This window comes from Hemicordylus capensis, chromosome 2, assembly GCF_027244095.1.
Source record: "Hemicordylus capensis ecotype Gifberg chromosome 2, rHemCap1.1.pri, whole genome shotgun sequence".
Lineage (NCBI taxonomy): Eukaryota > Metazoa > Chordata > Lepidosauria > Squamata > Cordylidae > Hemicordylus > Hemicordylus capensis.
In genome coordinates, this window is record NC_069658.1 from 406081665 (window position 1) to 406096597 (window position 14933).

Consider the following 14933-nt stretch of genomic DNA (forward strand, 5'->3'; position numbering starts at 1 on the left):
GGGATGGTGTTCTTGGGCTCATAGGCAGCATTCCTCCTCCTCCACACACGGCGAGTTGAGTTGATGCCAAAGAGCTCGATTTTGGTCTCATCTGACCACAACACTTTCGCCCAGTTCTCCTCTGGATCATTCAGATGTGCATTGGCAAACTGCAGACGGGCCTGTACATGTGCTGCCTTGAGGAGGGGGGCACTGGGGGCACTGCAAGATTTCAGTCCTTCACAGCGTAGTGTGTTACCAATTGTTTTCTTGGTGACTATGGTTCCAGCTGCCCTGAGATCATTGACAAGTTCCCCCCGTGTAGTTCTGGGCTGCTTTGTCACCGTTCTCATGATCATTGCAACTCCACGAGGTGAGATCTTGCATGGAGCCCCAGACCGAGGGAGATTGACAGTTATTTTGTGTTTCTTCCATCTGCGAGTTATCGTGCCAACTGTAGTCACCTTCTCACCAAGCTGCTTGGCGATAGTCTTGTAGCCCAGTCCAGCCTTGTGCAGGTCTACAACCTTGTCCCTGACATCCTTCGACAGCTCTTTGGTCTTGGGCATGGTGGTGAGTTTGGAAGCTGAGTGATTGCTTGCTTCTATGGACAGGTGACTTTTATACAGGTACTGTAACAAGCTGGGATTAGGAACACTCCCTTACAGAGGGTGTTCCTCAGCTCGTTACCTGCATATAGTGAAAAGACACCTGGGAGCCTGAAATCTTGCTGGTTGATAGGGGATCGAATACTTATTTCCCTCACTACAATGCAAATCCATCGCTGACTTTTGGGCACTGGGCTTTTGAGGGTTTGTTTGTTGTTATTCTGTCTCTCACAGCTACAATAAACCTACCATTCCAATTATAGCCTGGTCATTTCTGTGTCAGAGGGCAAACGGACAAAATCAGCAGGGGATCAAATACTTATTTCCCTCACTGTATGTTGGGGGCGCGCGGGGGGGCGCCATTTCAGTGCTTGCCCTGGGCACCGTTTTCCCTAGTTACGCCTCTGCTCAGATACCACAAAACCCTGAGCTGGCCCTGTCAGACTTACTCCCAAGTGAGTGCGCTTAGGATTTTAGCCTTAATCTTCGGAGGCTGCACTCTTGAACGCAGTTACAAAGGAGTAAGCCCCACTGAACACAGTGGACTTGGTTACAAGCAAGCCGGTGTAAGGTTGTGTTCTAGATCTTTGTTCTGAAGTGCTCCCTTACCTGTTTATGCAGTAGTGACTGAATTACAGTTTACCCATATGCAGTCAAGTCACTCAGGTTGCGCTAAGCAGGAGGTTGGACTAGAAGACTCCAAGATTCCTTCCAGCTCTAAAATACTGTGAAATTTGTATGCTGCATCCATTCCATTAGGTGTCTCTGATGGAAAAGAGAGGAAATAAGAAAAGACTTCAGCTTTGGAGGCCTGTTTGTTGCCACAGCATAAATGTTTAACAGTGCCTTCTGGCTCCTGATACTTGATGAAAACCACCATTTCCTTGCCTCTGCATTTTATTGGTAAGGGAATAATTCCTTCTCAGATACGTGGCTTGTGAGAGAAGAGTTTTTCCATATTGCATAATCTCTTCCCATTACACAACATAAGCCTATATTTCTTTCATGTAGATTAAAAAAACTTCTCTCCCCACCCCCCATATACCTTCTGTTTTATTATGCAGGTGTATCACAGTCTTGAATGTATTCCCTGTGAGCTTGAATAGATTGATAATGGAGAATGTGGGAGTGAGAGGCATCTAAAATTCAGAAACCTGCAAGGTTAGGGGCTGGCTGGTGTGTTGTTTTGGGAGTGGCATGGTTGCTGCTCCTCTATGCTATTCTGTTCTGGTAAGAGTGCCAATTTTTATTTCAAAAATATTGGTCTTCTGGACAGAGCCAGGGAGAAAAGCCAAAGCAAACAGAGCTATGCCCGAATTTGGATTTTACAAGTTTTTACCCAGTACTGATTACCTAACCCAATATAGTTTTTACTGGTAGAACTAGTGAAATACTAGCTGGTTGTCAATGATGTCCTCTGGCCACCTAGGAATGTAGCAACTTTGCAAACCATGGGCAGAGCCTTGTGTAAGAGAGTATTCCCAGTAGTCTGTGGAAGGTGGGGGTGGCTGTGCCTCATTGCATGTAACTCAGCACCTCCCATGTGGTTTCTGCATTCTTGTGCTACAAGAGTGGTGTGTGATGTGATAGGGAAGAAAAAGTGATGCTGTTGCTGTAGATCTGTCTTGTCTTTGCACTTATCTCTCAGTTATTCTGTGAATGAGCATTGTCCACTCTGAAAGAGGTTCCTTTTGACTGGGAGCCCTTCTGAACTAGTAGTTCACAATTTTGATAAGGCTGCTACTTTAACTTCAAGGTTGGGTAAGCTTACGTAGCAGTGTTCCTCCAGATCCTCCTTTGCACTGCTTAATAAAGGCAGAGGCTCACTCTTGTGAGCAACCCCAGTGAGATATCATGGAAAAAGAGATTTACCAATATACATATATTCAGGAGTGTTTAATAATGCAACTACGACATTGTCACACAGCACAGGTACCTAACTTTTTCATGACTTCCTGAAATAACTATTGTATCTCTGATGGAAGACCTGTGTGGGACCCCAGAATTCTTGTCTCTCCCCACTGGCCTCCGAAAGAGATCAATGTCTTATTATTTTTGATTTACCTTTTTATGACTCTTCAGATTGACATGGGACTTGAGAATGCACCCATGTCTTCAGAAACGAAGATAAATAGTCTTGAGAATAGAGGTTTGTTGAAAACAAAACATGAATTTCTGGCAATCCAAACCTATGCCCTGATAGGTTCCTTATTTGGCTGAGGAGGTGAATTGCTTTTCATGGCTCTTCCTAAAACTAGTTAATGAAAAAGAGGTGACTTTCTAAAGTTCTCCTTTCGCAATTTGCAAGAATTATGATGTTGCAAAGGGGTTTGTAATTAGTAGTGAGTAAACTGTTCTCAGAATAAGATTGTATTAGTTACAGATAAATTGGCACAAGGCTTTTATATATCCTCCTAGGCTTCCTTGTTTCCATTTTCTAGGTGAGGGCTTTGAACATTTTGTCTTGGACGGAGGTAATGTGTCTGGCAGTAACAATAGTGGGACTGGCTTTTATGGTTTAAAGTTATCGGGGCTACTTGCAAGGCTATACTATTGTTGTGAATAGTATGCAATGGATATGATGATAGTGGCTTTTACTCGGAAAGATGCAATTGATTTTTCCCATTCATATAGTTAATAAGCATTCCAGAAATTTTGTGTGATTGCCTACTAATTCTTAACTTGAGTAAGGCTTTATACAAATACCTTTCATTCTTTGAGGGAAATTGCCAAGAGTAAAAGCAGAGTAGTTGATTTAGAGATGACAAAATTGAATGGAATTAACATATCTGGAAGCTCTCCTCAGGCTTTATAAGGATGCAGTACATGGTTACAATGCCAATAGGAGCATGCCATCCATGCTGACCTGCTGCTTAACGATGGCTCCCTGCTCTCCATGGAATAAAGACTTTGCCTGCAGAGACGAGCACTCTCTACCTGGGATGAAATCCTCTTCAGGGTTGAGAATGCTGAGCACCCAGTGTTCCTGAACATAGGGAGAATCTGTCCCTGCTGGGTATAGTGTTTGTCTCTGGAGACAAGCAAGGTTATTGCTTCTTTGCTGTAAATGTTTGTTAAACATTTCAGACTACCTGGTGGATAATGTGGCCAAGATATGGGTTAAACATGCATGAATTATTGATCTTCAGAAATTTCTCAGCCAATTGTACCAACTGTGGTCAGTTTATATAACTTGAAATTTTTCACCCTTATGCTCTGGTTTTCATGGAGTTGCCCTCCTGAAGAATACACAGGCACACACGCAGCCACCCACCCACAAATTATGAGGCTTTCACTAAGAAGTGGGGAAACCTAGCATTACTTGATCAAAATTACACCAAGGAATAGAGTTGAGGTTTGAGACCTTTTTGTTCTAGGCCTCAGAGCTTGGTAGTATACCTGCAGAGCAGGGTTCAAATGTGGCTTTGTCTGAAAGTCAGTGAGGTATTAAGAGGAACTGTGATAGTTTTATCCCAGATTGTGAAAATGTCAGTTCTCATGTCCTTAACCAAACCAGTTATTAAACGGCTGAAATCTGGCAGCTGGCAGTGCTGGGTCTTGGGCAGCCACCTGGAGGATACTTGCAAGAATGGAATCGAGATGGGAAGGCCTAGGAGAGAACAAGGAGTGAGGGAACAGATCAGGAACAGGGGTTAGGAAGCAACCCTGACCTTGGTTCCTGGTTTGCCTGCTCAGCTTTGATCCTTTGCTTTGGTATTGACTGATCATGATACAAGCTGTGAATCACAGTTGAAGCCAAGGGTCACAACTGAGCAGACAAACAAGAAACAAGAGTGCAAGACAAGTTGAAAGTCTATTCAAAACCAGGGATCAAGCTGAGCAGAAACCAAGAACAAGAAATCCCGTACTCAAGGACTAAGGAAGCCTTGAAACTGAGGCAAGGTCTGAGCCCAGGCAGCAGGAATCCTTATATCCTCCTTAGCTTGGAAGGAGCCAGGGTGGATTTGATTTAAATCAAACTGATTTAAATCATGATTTAAATGATTTAAATCACTAGCAGGGTGGATAAAAATAAAAAAAAATCCGATTTAAATCAAAAAAATCCGATTTAAATCAAAAAAATCCGATTTAAATCAAAAAAAGCTGATTTTTTAAATTTAAATCGGATTTTTTTAATTTTTATCCACCCTACTAGTGATTTAAATCGTGATTTAAATCAGTTTGATTTAAATCAAATCCACCCTGGAAGGAGCCAATGGACTGCCTGGCTGGGCAAGGTCAGTCCAGGGCCTGGGAACTCCATGCCCAGCAAGGCTGCGGTAGTTTGGCTGGCTGCATACTGTGCAGCAGTAAGCAAGTTCTCCAGTTCTCAATCAAGAGTTCACAGTGTGAGCTGCTGCTGAAGATAAGAGAGGTGGTTCCGTATTGGTCTGATCTAATAAAGTTATCAAGTAGTAGATGAGCAGTAAAGATGAGTGAGAGCTGCTTGGCTTTTAAGCCTTATTCCCAGGCTCACTTTTCGATGTAATCAATTCTGTATGTATAATGGGAGAAAATGGTCTTTTTCATTCTTCCTTCAACTGTTGCTTTGTGTGCTGGTTCTTTGAAGCTTACATAGATGTTCTGCATAACTTTGAATCAAAGTGGAGGGGTAGGATAAGCAGAAAAACATTTCTGAACATCCCTCTACTATCTCTCAATTTAACAAGGGCACCAAATGCTAGAAGACTCTGTTCTGGGTTTTGTTTTGTTTCTTATTAGCATCCTGAGTCTAAGTGGTGTTTACAGTGCATGTCTACAGACTTGATTGTTGGCTGTAGCCTCAGGTTTCAGAACGAGAGGTCAGAAAGCATGGTGCACCCTTAACATTCCATTGTACTTTGCAAGTACACTCTGTGGCTTTTAAACATCCATCTAATAACAAAGCAGGAGTTCCATCCTCATTATGTGAGAAGTGTTGTCAAGGTGAGAGTATAAATAGACTGTGATCCTTACTGTATGCATCCCCGATCCTAATTAACAGGCTGAAAGGGGGCCAAAAGCACTCTTTGCTAAAGATGCACACATTATCCATTGAGTCAGAATAGATTATCTATAACAACTTATATGTCCATACATGGGCCGAACGTCTGCCTTTGAGATTGCTGGGAATGTGGTGCGAGTATTGTTTTGAACGTGAATTTAATATAATGGTTAGGAGGTTAAACTATATATTAAACTGCAACCATATGCAATGTTAACCCAGTGACGCCTTCCCTGATGCAGAGCACCCTTTGCAGCAGAGCACTGACAGGGAGGAGAGCAATTAATCATTCCCCAGTGCAAGCATGGTATAGTGGTTGGATTAGGACTGGGGAGACCCAAGTTCAAATCCCTGTTCGACCATGAGACTCACTGAGTGACTCTGGGCCTGTCACTTCTCTCAGCCTACCGAACAGGGTTGCTGTGAGGATAAATAACCATATACACTGCTCTGAGCTCCTTGGAGGAAGAACAGGGTGTCAATGTAAATAAGTAAATGCACCCTTGACAGCTGTGTTTGCAAGTTTGTGTGTATGTTTCCCCCCACCCCTGAATTCCCACAGCCACATTCTTCCCATGAGGATTGTAAACTGGAGTACTGGAAGGGAGAAGTAGTTGGAGGACGGTTTCATTCAAAAACAGCTGGCAGAGGGAGGGATCAATACCACCACTCTGCTTCAAAGTACCCCCTCCTGAGGGTTTTTTTTGCAACAGGCAGGGGGCCAATAGGCTAACAGCAGCTGCAAAGTAATGTAAACCTGATTACTCATGTGGGTTATGTTCCTCTCCTACTACCGTGAGTAATGAAACTGCAAGTAAAGAGGCATTATGCCTATGGAAAATGGGGTTATATTCCAGAAGGCACCCAAAAAACCTTCTAAAAAACAGGGGAAACTACTGTAGCGTGCTCCTTGGGGTCTCCTTTTGCCCAGCAATGCTGCTCCAATCATAAAATGCTCCCCAAAGTGTGAAAAATTGCATGGAAAATGCTTGTGTTTTAAAGAAATTAGTCAAAAGGCAAAAAAAGGTATTGTACCGTGCTCCACAGGGTCTCCTTGTGCCCAGCAATGCCTCCCAAACTGGGAAATGCCCCTCAATACTGTGAAAAATTGCAGGAAATAATGCTTGTTTTTCCAAAGAAACAAGCCACAAAATAGTGGCCGGAAGTTACTTCTGTGGTCACTTTTGGCCCTCTAGGAACCACGGATATATGGGTTTGAACTCTTTAGTATCTGCCGATATTGAAAATGGGTGTCAATTAGATACCCATGAATATGTGGAACCGCTAATAACAAGCTTCTCCTGTAGTTTGATACTAAAACCTGATGTTTGTGCCACTGTCCAGCACTATATTTCCCATGTACACCGGAGTCTAACCAATGATGCTCCCTTAATCTCTTATATAGCATTGATGTCTGCATGGAGAGGAGATGTGCGGGCTTGACAGAATTTATATTTATGACTTTAAAAAATGTACTTTGAGAGATACTCAGCAAATTGATACATCCTGAGCTGTGCTCAGGATGTAGCAAACTGGCATGATCGGATAGGACAATATTTTGTCTTCGATTAGAATGGCTGACTGATTTCCACCCAGCCCCAGCCTTTCCCTATAGCAAGTGTTTCACTTCCTTGAATGATTTGGTTTAATTCTTGTTTAAAATACAATTTGCTCTGTCATGCTACATTGGCTTCCCCTGCTTTTGTCACACTGAAAATTTGTATGATGCAAGCCACTCCATTGGGAACGTTTGGGTACAGAGGATTCTGCTTCAGTGAAGGTGGGTTTTGAGATCACCTTCAGGTCCTAGATGTTTCCTGATTCTGTGACAACCATTTGACTTGGATTAGCCACCTTAAAGTGGCGCAGTGGGAAAATGCTTGACTAACAAGCAGAAGGTTGCTGGTTTGAATTCCCACTGGTACTATATCGGGCAGCGGCGATATAGGACGATGCTGAAAAGCATCATCTCATACTGCGCGGGAGGAGGCAATGGTAACCCCCTCCTGTATTCTACCAAAGAAAAGTACCAAAGTACTTCAGAGTTAGCTGAAAACTGCAATCCTGGAAAGTGACAGAAAAAGAACCCCCATTGGTTGATGTGATTATGACATCATTTTCCTGTTCTGCTCTAGGGCAAAGATACTGCAGCTTTTTCTGCTGGGTTTTCTCTGTCGTCTTTGCTGACAATTAGCAGGCCCTAAAAGAAGTGTGTAGAGAGGATGTGCACCAGCCCTGCCAATAAAGATTCCACCTGCCTTGAGTCCCTGCTCTTTAATCCTGGGTGTGTGGAGGGAGAATACTCTGCAGTTAGCAGTAATGCAAGAAGCACAGTTCTGCAGTTAATTGTGGAAGAAAAGAAAAGCCCGAGAATAACTAACAATGGTGACAACACATGTGTAGAGTGCCTTTTTCTTTCTTCCACCATTAACTGCAGAACTGTGCTTCTTGCATTACTGCTAACTGCAGAGTATCCTCCCTCCACATACTTAGGATTAAAGAGCAGGGATTTCAAGGCAGATGGAATCTTTCTTGGTAGGGGTGGTGGGGGTGCTTTTATCCCTACTTTGATTTAAGTGATGTTATAGATCTGCCTGGTATCTCTGGAGTGGAAGTACCATAAGATCAGGGTTCCCCACACCATCAGTAAAAGGTTTACTCTTTAAAAACAAACAAAAAACCTCCCTGTTAGCCAGCCCTCTCCTGCTCTGGTCCTATCTTCTTCTTCTTGGCCCTCCCAGCTCAGGGTATTTTCCCTTTTAGGAACATGAGAGAGACTCGGGAAACGGCTTCCTTGGTCTTTCAGTGTAACTCAGTAAACATCCCCTTGCAAAGATGCCGTCTGTAGCTTGCCTACTGCTCCCCACACACTCCAACCCCAGGATCACTAGAGGCAGTGGAAGAGAAAGAAAGAGTTCCTCAGCCCACCTCCAGTAATCCCCCAAATCAGATCTGTAGTCACCGCATACACTAGAGGCCTGCAATATCAGAGAAAGAGAGAGTTCCCCAGTTACCCCACCCCAGCAGTATCCCACCCAAATCAGAGCTGCAACCTCCTCAATACTTGGTAGCAAAGTTAGATTAATCCCACACCTTCCCCCACCCCATAGTCTCTCATCTTAATAATTTTTGGTCCTTTTACTTTGCAGTAAAGAAGGAGGCAGAGAAAACTCAGCAGAATAAGTTGCAGTATCTCTGCTCCAGAGCAGAACAATAAAGTGATGTCATAATCACATCAGCCAATGAGGTGTGTGTTTTCAGTCTCCACGGTTGCTAGGCTAAATTTAAAGTATATTTTATTGAAAACTATAAAAGTACAAACAATGATTTTGTTTCACTACCTACTAATTATGTGATTGAATGCAGTCATGGGACTGACACAGAAATCTGAGATATGAAAAAATATCCCCATTGTACTCAGAAGCAAATAGGCAGCCAGTGCAGTGCCTTCAGAATTGAAGTAATATGCACATTGTGTGCAGTCCCAGAAATCAATCTGGCAATCTTCAGTCTTCTTAGTTTGCAGTTATACACAAACAATGTCTATTAACGTTCTGTCTGGCAGAACCGATAAGGAGAATCTAGAGAGGCTTGTTCATACATGGTGCACCTATGATTGCTGTAGGAGAAGAGAGCTGGTCTTGTGGTAGCAAGCATGACTTGTCCCCTTAGCTAAGCAGGGTCTACCCTGGTTGCATATGAAAGGGAGACTAGAAGTGTGAGCACTGAAAGATATTCCCCTCAGGGGATGGAGCCGCTCTGGGAAGAGCAGAAGGTTTCAAAGTTCCCTCCCTGGCTTCTCCAAGATAGGGCTGAGAGAGAGTCCTGCCTGCAACCTTAGAGAAGTCACTGCCAGTCTGTGCAGACAATACTGAGCTAGATAGACCAATGGTCTGACTCAGTATATGGCAGCTTCCTATGTTCCTATGTACCTAGGATTATATCAACATTTTCCTAAAGTCAGATAGTGGGCACTTTCCCCCTTTTTTCAGGGGATAGGAATATTTTGATAACATTGAAGGTTGTCAGATCCGAGTGTGGCCAGGAGTTAGTTTCCTCTTCTCGATATCCTGGGTGCAGGGTCTATTTAGTCATGTTTTAGCTAAGGTGCCTGCCGAAGCATCATTGGGGTGTGGTTTGCAGGATTCAGTTCCTTTAATTATAACAGGTACTGTCTTTGTGTAGTGAAATGGAGAGATCTGTCCTTTGGGGTAGGTTTTAGTGATTCCTTGCTGAAGATTCCATAGTCTTAGAAACCAGTTTTGTATAGCGTGAACATATGAATTCCTCACTTTCGTTTACTGTGACTCAAAGAAGCTGGCAATAAAGGAGGGGGAGTCTTGGAAAAATGTACGGTCCCTTCAGGGATGTCCTTAGAAAATCCAGGCAGGGTGTGGGACTTGGGGCAAATCAGCCAGTACGGGGGCCCCTTCCAGTTAATTCTAATGGGGGTTAAAAGAGTGGGGCCCGGGGCGGTCACCCTGCTTGCCATGTCCTAAGGACAGCCCTGGGTCCCCTTCATCAACCAACTGCAGCTAAAGTGTAAGTAGAAGAAACGCTATGCGAGATCCCCACATGTACCAGACTCCCCCTTGTCAGTCACCCATTCCCTCCTTCTCCCCAGGTGGGTCAGGATGTTAACTAGATTAAAAACTCCTCACTGGGAGACCATCATGCAATCCCAGGGAGTCTAGAAACAACTTTACTCCTTTATGTCAGTCCTTGCTGTCTTGTCCAGCTGAGGCTTACATCTTCCATGGCAAGGTGAGGAGGAGTAAAGCCTCAAAGTGAGAAGTGGTAATTAGCTTTTCCCTGACATCTGAGTAGTAGTAGTAGTAGTAGTAGTAGTAGTAGTAGTAGTAATAAATAGGCTGTTCCCAGTAAAATTGCTTTTTGTAATTGGCTGATGGTGATTCTGTGGCCCCTATGGTGTTGAGGTTCTCTTCAAGGTGTTTTGGAATTGCATCTAGGGTGCCAATTACTATTGGGATTATTTTGCTTCTTCTGCCACAGCCTTGCAATTTCTATCTGGAACAGCCTATATTTTGCTATTATATCTGTAATAATAACAGCAACAATATTGATAATAAAATTCAGCCATCCCAGGTCCTTGGGACGGAATCGATGTCTGGATAAAACAAACCAGTCAATAACGCCTGTCTGACTGTGCAAACAAGAAATAATAATAATAATAATAATAATAATAATAATGGCTGATAACATTGCACACACTGAAGTTAAAAGAAAAATTGGAGGTGAATACATCAGGACAGTTAGAAAATCCTAAAGTCCAAACTCAATGGCGGGAACACCATACAAGCCATAAACACCTGGGCTATACCTGTTATCAGATACACTGCAGGAATAATAGACTGGACCCAGGCAGAGCTAGAGACGCTAGATTGAAAGACCAGGAAAATCATGACCATCAATCATGCTCTGCACCCCTGCAGTGATGTAGATAGGCTATTCCTCCCTTGCAGCTCAGGTGGGAGAGGAATGCTGCAAGTCCATCAAACAATAGAGGAGGAGAAAAGAGGCCTTGAAGAATATATAAAGGACAGTGAAGAAGATGCACTTCAAATGGTCAATAACGCGAAACTAATCAACACCAATGAAACAAAGCAGGCCTACAAGAAAGAACAAGTCAAGAACCGAACCGAAAAATGAAAAGAGAAGTCCCTGCATGGTCAGTATTTGCACAATATAAGCAGAAAATCAGACATCACCAAGACCTGGCAATGGCTTAAGAATGGCAACTTGAAGAAAGAAACAGAGGGTTTAATACTGGCTGCACAAGAACAGGCACTAAGAACAAATGCAATAAGAGCAAAAGTCAAAAAATCCACAACAAACAGCAAGTGCCGCCTTTGTAAAGAAGCAGATGAAACAGTGGACCACCTAATCAGCTGTTGTAAAAAGATCGCACAGACTGACTACAAACAAAGGCATGACAAGGTAGCAGGGATGATACACTGGAACATCTGCAAAAAATACAAGCTACCTGTAGCCACAAAATTGGTGGGACCATACTACCGAAAATGTTGAAGAAAATGAAGATGTAAAAATATTATGGGACTTCTGACTACAGACAGACAAACATCTGCCACACAATACACCAGATATAACTGTAGTTGAGAAGAAAGAAAAACAAGTCAAAATAATCGACATAGCAATATCAGGGGATAGCAGAATAGAAGAAAAAGAAATAGAAAAAATAACAAAATACAAAGATCTACAAATGGAAATTGAAAGGCTGTGGCAGAAAAAGACCAAAATAATCCCAGTGGTAATTGGCACCCTGGGTGCAGTTTCAAAAGACCTTGAAGAGCACCTCAACACCATAGGGGCCACAGAAATCACTATCAGCCAATTACAAAAAGCAGCTTTACTGGGAACAGCCTATATTCTGCGACGATATCTATAACAACAGCAACAACATTGACAATAAAATTCTGGCATCCCAGGTCCTTGGGAAGGACTCGATGTCTGGATAAAACAAACCAGTCAATAACACCTGTCTGACTGTGTAAATAAATAAATAAATAAATAAATAAATAGGAATATTTTATGCCACTTCTCAACACATTTTTCATAGAAAAAGGAATAATATGTTTCCCTGTCCCCAAAGGGCCCATAATCTAAAAAAGAAACATAAAGTAGTCCGTAGCAACAGCCGCTGGAAAGATTCAGTGCTGGGGTTGGATAGAAACAGGTGCTTTCTCTGTGCTGAATGTAAGAAAGCTACCACTCAATAGGGCGCCTCTTTGCTCAGTGAGCAGGGGATTAATACAGAGATTTGAAAAGTGCCAGCTAGCTTTAAATGATGATCCTGCAACTAGACAGGAGGTTCTAGTTGCTTTCACTGCTCCCTTGTGGCTCCTGGTTTACAGGGAACTGGTTTACAGGGAATTTCTTAAGTAATCATCTGTTTCCACATTTCTGAAATGTGCCATTTCCACAACTGTGGGTGGATACAGACAATCCTTTGACCACATATCTACACAAATGTATGGCACAATCAGTGTTCCCTCCAACAGGGATTCCCAGCTGTTGTTGACTACAACTCCAAGAATCCTCAACTGCAATGGCTTTTGCTTGCACAATACTTGCCACTTGGCAATATGATGAATAAGCTGTTCTGAAGTTAAATACTTCCTCTTGGAGTAGTTTGGTTGTCTGAGTGTAAGAACCTAGTTTCTGTATTAGAGCCTGGGTGTGTTTGGCAACAATGCTTGATGCTGAGCTATATTTCAGTATCAAGTTTGGGGAAAAGACCCCATGGCACAGAATGCTGTGGGATCTTTTAGTGGAGCTGCAACTGCTGTGATTTTGATCCATCAAGCAATTGCTGAATTTGTTGCTTGAAATTGAACCTGGAAGCCTATTCTAGTTGATTTTAGTGGGTTTTCTACTCTGTTTTCAATCTTCAGACATTGCTTGTTTTGTTCATTTTCATTCTGCCCATGCTCTAACAGAGTTTGAAGCTTGAAATTTTCCTCACATTTCTAAGCCTTTTTGTTTGGCCAACTAGCCTGCCAATTTCTGTCTGGTCCTTCTGTCTGATCAGGACCAGATTTGATCCTCTTGACTGCTTTTCTCCAGCTACCTCAGTGCAATTGTGGTAAATGGGGTGTAATTGTTAAGCTTTCTCCACAGCCTGGCTTGTTTTCAGAAAATGAGAAGAAATTGTAAGGCCCATTGTTGAGAAAGCAGGTATTGTCTGGTGTTCTGACAGGATCAAGTGCCACTTTTAACCGGGGTGCACAAGAAGCCTGATGCTGGCTGTGGCCTCATGGATTAATGCTACACTGGCAAATGGGAGTGATGGGAACAACATGCACTATGGGATTGACTCCAAATTTGAATCCTGGCCACATGGTGTAAAAGCAGTTGGGCTCAGAGTAAATTTGGCATCCTAAGTGAATTGTTGCTGGGGTAGCAGCCTAATGAAGGCATACTCAGATGCAGGAATTGTAATGCCAAGGCAAATTTGTGTGTAGTAGTAAACTTCTTCCGTGCCAATGGCTGGGTAGCAGAGTAGGTTGTCGGTCGTTGCCTGTGCAGAAAATGGAGGCAGCCATACTTGCTGTAATTTACTCTGTGGTGATGAATTGGGGGAAAGTGTGTGTGATTATAGGAAACTGCCCACTCTCTTCTGCTCCTCAATCCCATGGCCAAGGGCTTCAGTTGAGCTGGGTCAGTTTGCTGGAACTCAGCCCTGATGCCAATCTACTCTTATGGACGTTGGCAAGTAGTCCCAACATAGTTAAGCCTTGGATATTGCCCCTCCAGTCCTAGATCCACTTGGAATTTGCCCTGCAGCTTTTAGGGCCAGTGAATCTGTGCAAGAATCAGGTTAGTTCATTCTGCTTCCAGTGGACCAGAGCTAGTTAGCATATTTCATGTATATGTGCTACGACTTGCATGAACACAGTGAGGCTGTTCCCATGAGCAGCCAAAATTGAGCTAGGGGAGCCTAGCCCGATTTTGGTTGATCGTGGGAGCCACCAGGCTCACAGGCGAGCCCGGTTGCCTCCCAGCGGTTAACCCACCTAAGTACCCCTCCCCTTAAACTGGGTTTGTGGAGCGAGTGCTCCACAAACCCGTTTTTTTAAATTGTGAGTAGCCGCGGCGTGGCTCCATGCTGCAGCTACTCACAAGTAGACCCCTGGAGGGAGGCGAAAAGCTGCCTCCTGGCTCCGGAGGTGTCTCCAGTATTCCCTGCCGGCAGTTTTGGAAGGACGCTTCGGGAAGGTGCCCTATGATCAAAGATTAGGGCCCTGCCAGAACGGTGAAGTGGAGACTGCGGAACATCTGATGCTGAAATGTAGATTTTATACTGAATTAAGGGGAAAGCTTCTCTCCCCTCTATTAATTCATTACAATTCTAATTGCCATCCTGATGAGGACAAGGTCCTTTTCCTGCTTACTGCTAAGTCAGAGTAAATTTACAGGAGGGTAGCAAAATTTTTTTCATAGCAAACAAGATTCAGTTTAGAGAGATTAAGGCACGAGATGCCAGGCAGTGCATTTCAGATTAACAAGCTTCATTTGAATGAAATTAGTCATGTATTCAGTATTTGAAGGTATTAATGTTTTATGTATTTTATTGTTGTGGTTGCTGTTTCTTTTTTTGTGTTTATGCTGGCCTTAGGCCAAAATAAATACATATAAACAATATGCCCTACGTGCTCGCGCAGGGCATACTGGAGCTTCCGGGGGCTACGTGGCCCCCAAACTCCCCAGCCCCCGCCGGCTCCGTCACGGAGCCGGCAGTCATGTGGGCGGCCAATCTGCCCACACAGGGCTCCCGCCCTGCTCGTGTGTGGGGAGAGCAGGCTTAGCCTGCTCTCCCCACT

General features: G+C 43.5%; 1 protein-coding gene and 1 long non-coding RNA gene across 6 annotated transcripts in view; one reads left to right on the top strand and one right to left on the bottom strand.

The window, feature by feature from the left end:
- The window catches only part of SLC39A11 (solute carrier family 39 member 11), a 498275-nt gene that overhangs the window by 89448 nt on the left and 393894 nt on the right, over positions 1 to 14933 (top strand). The gene's annotated exons all lie outside the window — the stretch shown is intronic.
- Positions 1 to 14933, bottom strand: part of LOC128345075 (uncharacterized) — a 41309-nt gene that overhangs the window by 22009 nt on the left and 4367 nt on the right. The window contains exon 2 of the long non-coding RNA XR_008316255.1: positions 1197 to 1352. This is a non-coding gene — a long non-coding RNA (uncharacterized LOC128345075). The remainder of the gene's footprint in view (positions 1 to 1196; positions 1353 to 14933) is intronic.